Source organism: Cetorhinus maximus, chromosome 29 (genome assembly GCF_964194155.1).
Source record: "Cetorhinus maximus chromosome 29, sCetMax3.hap1.1, whole genome shotgun sequence".
Taxonomy (NCBI): Eukaryota; Metazoa; Chordata; class Chondrichthyes; order Lamniformes; family Cetorhinidae; genus Cetorhinus; species Cetorhinus maximus.
In genome coordinates, this window is record NC_135907.1 from 6,890,305 (window position 1) to 6,896,754 (window position 6,450).

General features: G+C 52.9%; 1 non-coding gene across 1 annotated transcript; it reads right to left on the minus strand.

Moving 5' to 3' along the window:
- Window positions 1-586: 586 nt before the first annotated feature.
- LOC144669884 (U1 spliceosomal RNA) lies at window positions 587-749 on the minus strand. Its single transcript, XR_013573784.1, has one exon. It is a non-coding gene; the product is annotated as a U1 spliceosomal RNA (small nuclear RNA).
- Window positions 750-6,450: the final 5,701 nt, after the last annotated feature.

Genomic DNA, 6,450 nt, shown 5'->3' on the forward strand with positions numbered 1-6,450 from the left:
CACAGGGGGCTGATTAAGGGGGAGATTAGACAGAGGGGGTGGGAGGCTGCTGTTCGTTTCGGAGGGGGATAATTAGAATGAACATGGGGACAGGGTGCTTGTTCATGTTTGAAATAGTGAGGGGTCGCTGCTACATGTTTAAAATGGTGAATGCATATGAGTTAATAGCTGATATGAGTTTGTATTTATACAGACGTCCAGATAGATAGGGGGTGGGGCGGTGCTGGGAGTGCGGGGACTGTTGTGATGGTGGGTCGGGTGTTAGATGGGGGTTGTTTGAGAGAGATTTTTGAGTGGGCAAACGCGGGGTTAAAAATGGCGCGAGTAATTTGGCGGCCACGAAACAAACGGTCTGGCGAAAATGATGCATAGATGGAATAATTGTCGGCTGATAATGACAGGGAGGAAAAGAATGGGGGTTGGATAATATTTGCGAGGAGGAAAGAAAAAGCTAAATAACCAGTCCAGTATAGATTTTGAAGAGCACACATTGGGGGTTATATATTTCTTTTTTCAGAAAAGGTTGCTGACAGGAAATAGAAGAGAAAATGAAAGATATGATGAAATCTATTTTTTGAATTGTGAATCGGGGAGAGCGCAAACGCAGTCCCCCACTACCACAAATTTTACAGTCGAGTATCCCGCATTTGGGGACATCGCAGGCGTCAGCACACCCGAAGTGCAATGGGCTAGCATCGTCCTGGGAGAACCTTTTTTTTTTGCAAAAATATACTTTATTCATAAAATATCTTCAACCACATTCCAAACCATTTCAAAAACACCATTACAAGGGTACAATCCGGTTCAACTTTAACAAAATGTATCACCAGGTGCATCAGTACAAACAATATTACAATCATTTACAGGCTTTCACTTTGAGCTGTACAGCCCGAGGGGCTCTAAACAGTTCCCAGTCTCTCGGTGCGCTGTGGCAGAAAGGTCTTAGACAGCGGCCCTTCCCCATTGCGCTTTTGCAGCAGCTGCCCCAAGCTTTAGTGCGTCCCTCAGCACGTAGTCCTCGGCCTTGGAATGTGCCAGTCCGCAACACTCGGTCGGGGACAACTCTTTGCGCTGGAAGACCAACAAGTTTCGGGCAGACCAAAGCGCGTCTTTCACCGAGTTGATGATCCTCCAGCTGCAGTTGATGTTTGTCTCGGTGTGTGTCGCTGGGAACAGCCCGTAGAGCACAGAGTCCTGTGTCACAGAACTGCTCGGGATGAACCTCGACAGAAACCACTGCATCTCTCTCCAGATCTTCTTTGCAAAGGCACCAACTACAAGGATGTGAACAACGGTCTCATACCGACCACAGCCACCTCGAGGGCAACATGCCAAGGGGGTGAGACTCCTGACTTTGACAGTCTGCTCGGGGAACCATCCCACAGGGTCCACCCTCTCCTTTTCCCTCAGGGCCTCTAGGACGTTACGTGCTGACCACTGCCTGATGGACTTGTGGTCAAAGGTGTTTTTCTGCATAAATTTTTCCACCAGGGACAGGTGGTACGGCACGGTCCAACTACTTGGAGCGTTCCGCGGCAGCGTGGCCAGACCCATCCTTCGCAACACCGGGGACAGGTAGAACCTCAGCACGTAGTGACACTTGGTGTTTGCGTACTGAGGGTCTACGCACCGCTTGATGCAGCCACACACAAAGGTGGCCATCAGTATGAGGGCGATGTTGGGCACGTTTTTTTCCCCTTTATCTAGAGGCTTGTACATCGCGTCTCTGCGGACACGATCCATTTTTGACCTCCAGATAAAGCGGAAGATGGCTCGAGTGATCGCCACCACGCAGGAGTGTGGAATGGGCCAGACCTGCGCCACGTACAGCAACAGCGAGAGTGCCTCACACCTGATGACCAGGTTCTTACCCGCAATGGAGAGGGAGCGTCGCTCCCACATGCCCAGTTTCCTTTTCACCATAGACACTCGCTCCTTCCAGTTTCTAACGCATGCCCTGGTCCCTCCGAACCATATCCCCAGCACCTTCAGGCCGTCAGCCCTGACAGTGAAGGGGACAAAGGATCGGTCAGCCCAGTTCCCAAAGAACATGGCCTCGCTCTTCCCACGATTTACCTTGGCTCCCGAGGCCAGTTCGAACTGGTCGCAAATGTGGATCAGTCTGCGCACCGACAGCGGATCCGAGCAGAAGACGACGACATCGTCCATGTACAGGGAGGCTTTTACCTGAGTGCCTCCACTGCCTGGGATCGTCACTCCTCTTATGCCCGGATCCTTCCTGATGGACTCGGCCAAGGGTTCTATGCAACACACGAAAAGAACAGGCGAGAGAGGTCAGCCCTGCCTGACTCCAGATTTAATCGGAAAGCTATCTGTTTCCCACCCATTGATTGAGACTGCGCTACTGATGTTAGTGTAGAGCAGTTGGATCCAATATCGAATTCCCTCCCCAAACCCCATTTTGGAAAGCACATCCACCACGTAGGTGTGCGATATTCTGTGAAAGGCCTTCTCCTGATCCAGGCTGATGAGGCAAATGTCCACACCCCTATCCTGCACATAGGCAATCGTATCCCTGAGCAGCGCCAGGCTGTCAGAGATCTTCCTGCCCGGCACAGTGCAGGTCTGGTCATGGTGTATCACCAATTCCAGAGCTGATTCGACCCGATTGGCGATGACCTTGGACAGAATCTTATAGTCCACATTCAACAGTGAAATGGGTCGCCAAATTCTAATTTCCTCCCTTTCTTCCTTGTGCTTGTAGATGAGGGTGATGATGCCTTTCCTCATGGATTCTGACATGCTGCCGGCCAGGAGCATACTCTCGTACACTTCTAGTAGGTCTGGGCCCTTCCAGTCCCACAGAGCCGAATACAACTCCACCGGCAAGCCGTCGCTTCTGGGGAGATTTACTCTTCTCGAAGGACTCAAGGGCCTAAGTCAGTTCGTCAGGAGTTCGCGGTTTGTCAAGCCTCTCCCGTGTACTGTCGACTAAGACCTCCGTGATAGAGGACAAGAAGGACTGGGAGGCCGTGCTGCCCGTGGGCTTCACGTCATACAATCCGGCATAAAACGATTTGCTGATCCTCAAAATGTCGGACTGCGCTGACTTTACTGAGCCGTCTTCTTCCTTCAGGCTGCTGATCACAGAGCTCTCTCTCTGTACCTTTTCGAAGAAGAAACGTGAGCACGTCTCATCCTGCTCCACGGAGCGCGCTCCGGAATGGAAGATGTTCTTGGAGGCAAAGGGCGAGGCTTGCTGGCTCTTCACCTCTTAGAGTTCCTCCTTGACATCGACCCCCACCGACTGCAGCCGGAGCAGATTCTGCATGTATTTCAGGAGTCGGGACATTTCCCTCTGTTCCTTTCTAGCTTTCTGGGTGCCTTTGACGATGAAAAACCTCTTGATGTTTCCCTTGATCGCTTCCCACCAATGTGTCAGGGACTCAAAGAGGGGTTTCATGGTTCTCCAACCTTTGTAATCCCTCTTGAGCTCCTCAATGTTCTCTGGGGTCAGCAGTTGCACGTTTATCTTCCATGCCCCCCTGCCCACCCTCTGGTCTTCCTCTAAGTGACAGTCAACCAGTAGGAGGCAGTGGTCAGAGAACACCGGCTTGACATCGGTGGATTTGACTGCGAATGCGCGGGACACAAACAGTTAGTCTATCCTGAAACGGATGGACCCGTCTGGTCGCGACCGGGTGTATCTATGCTGTGCTCAGTCTGCAGGGTTGCTGAAGACGTCGTGCAGCTTGGCATCCTTAACTGTTTCCATCGGGGATCTGGACGTAGCGTCCAACCTTCTGTCGGCCCTGCCGGATCGTCCAGCCGCATCGATGTTGCAGTTGAAGTCACCGCCCACAATGACCGGCCTGGACGTCACCAACAGCAGTGGGAGCTGCTGAAAAACCGCCAGCCGGGCGGTCTTTTGTGCCGGGGCATACACGTTAATTAACCGGAGTGGAGCATTCTTGTACATTACTTTTGCTACGAGGAGGCACCCACCCATGACCTCCTTAACCTCGGAGACAGTGAAGTTGCCTCCCCGCAGCAGAATACCAAGGCCGGAGGAACGAGAGTCGTATCCGTCCGATCAGATCGATGGCCCGTATGACCACCACCGTGACCATTGTCTGTAGTAGCTGAGGTGCGGTATCGCACACTCCTGCAGAAACAACAGGTCAGCTTTGACCTTGGCAAGGTAATCCAAGGTCGCCACACATCGCGTAGTTGATTTAATGCTATGCACATTTATGGATACCATCTTTACACCCATTTTAAAGCATTTAGTCTCTTACCAAACCTGTTGCCTCTGAGAGTCCCAGGCCTTTGGTCTGCTCCTGCATACCCATAGTGTTTACAAATTGCCTCACTTTGGATGGGCTGAGGAAACTGTCCTGAACATCCCCATTGGCAATGTTCTGCTCAGGTGGCATCTGGGGTTCGTGCAGAGAATGGGATTTGAAATGTCCTCTGTTGGAGAAGCTTCTCCAATCCTCTGCCTCTCTGGGGCGTTGCTACTCCCGGCTTCCCGGAGCTGGGGTGCGCTGAGCGCCTCACTGCTCCCAGATTCCTGGGGCTGGGATGCGCTGGCCTCTTCGGGTTGTGGGCAAAGTTGGGGTGCGCTGGTCTCCTCATTGTCTCCAATGTTCTGGAGCTCAGGTGTCTCGTCCTCCAACTCCCTAGAGCTTTGCCGCTTCTTCTGCAGGTGTCGCCCAGGCACTTCTTCGTCCGAAGAGCAGCTGCCCTTGTTATCCGTGTCGGATGGGAGACGCCTCTTGCCTCTTGTCTGGGAAGTGGCTTGGTCCCTTCTTCCTTTTGGCTCTCTTCACCAGCTGCCACTCCCCCTGCTGATTTTCCGCTGCTTCCTCCTCCTCCATTGATTCGCTCTCCTGAGGAGTGGGAGGTTCAGGGGGCAGTGCTGTTGATCGGTTGTCTGCTGCCTCAATCTTTTCCTCCACCTTGTCTCTCCCTGTGTCCTCCTTTGTCCCCTTGTTTTCACTGGGGGCCATGGTGGTTGGAGTGTTGCAAGTGTCCTTGGTAGTGGTGACTCGAAGCATTTCTGCTGCTTCCCCCTCTTTGGCTTTGGCTGCCTGTGCATAATTGAGGCAGCGTTTGGGGCAGGTCCTGTAGAGGTGAGCTGCCTCGCCACACAGGTTGCAGCTCTTAGTCTGTTTGCAATCCTTTGTCTGGTGCCCTTCCTGTTTGCAGTTCTTGCAGAGGGCGCCGATGCAGTTGGCCGCCACATGACCAGACTTGCCGCATGAGCAACAAAGTTTGGGTTGCCCAGCGTAAACAAAGTAGCCATGGCTTCTCCCGATAGCGAAGCTGGAAGGAGGGTGGAAGATGGTTCCCTTACCGTCGGGGTCTTGAGCGTGACCTTAACCTGGCGTTTGCATGTCCAAATCCTGAAGGCGTCTCTATCCTCGCTGGAGCTCCCAACTTTGTTGACGTACCTGGCGAGGAAGGTGAACACGTCGGCGACAGGGTCGTAGGGGTTACAGAGACGCACTGTCACCACATGGTCCCGTTGCAACGGCGGAGCAAAGAGCGGCTCCACCGTCAGGATCTTCATCTCCGGCTGGTCTCTGTTCTCCTCGAACACCTTCAGGAACGTGACGCAAGCTGCCACTCGCTTGAAAGTCACATCGAAATGTCCAGCGCTTGGGAAGTCTTGCAGGGAGTAGATCTCCTCCGCTTCAAATCCACATGCCTTCAACAGGATCCGCTTGATGAAGAAGGCCCGATCCATGGGTGCTCCTCCTTCGCTGCCCTTCACCGTCACCCGAACAGTGTTACGTACCCCATCATATGGGGCTCGACTGGTTATAGCCATCGCTTCACGACTACACTTTATCTTAGCCAAAAGGCCGAGTCAATCGAATGTTGGCCAACAAATCCCAAAATGAAGAGCTGGTACCGGCAAAAAATCTCATGTCAGTTTCGGCAGCTTTACCACAGCCACCAGTAGCTGCACAATACGCAGATAATATAGATTGGAACGGGCTGGTGCAACAGGCAGCAGGATATGAGGAACAACGGGAAGCAGGTTGGGAATCACCACCCCCATAACCCGTGGCCCCAATTAAGATAGAGCATGTGCCCCCGGTGTCCGGACAACCAGGCAGACCAGCTCAAGCGGCCGTACCGGCACAAAATGGGCAGCCGGCCCAGGCGCCAATACACGGACAGAGAGCTATAACGGGGGGTTCCTGGCGCAACTGAGAACCACGTATGTGTCCCTGTCACCTAGCGACACTATGAAGCTATTGGAAATAAATTACCCCAACTAAAACCTAGACACGGAATGAGTCGTTTTGGCAAAAATTGAGGGAAATAAGGCAATGCCACCGTCTCCATAACAGGGACGTTCGCGGGTTAGTCCGGATAAAACTACCTGAGGCGTTTTGGGGACGGCTGCGGCGAGCGTATCAGGACGGAACCTGGTGTAATGATATCGCTGCAGACCAGGCACAGCAGCAAGCTGAT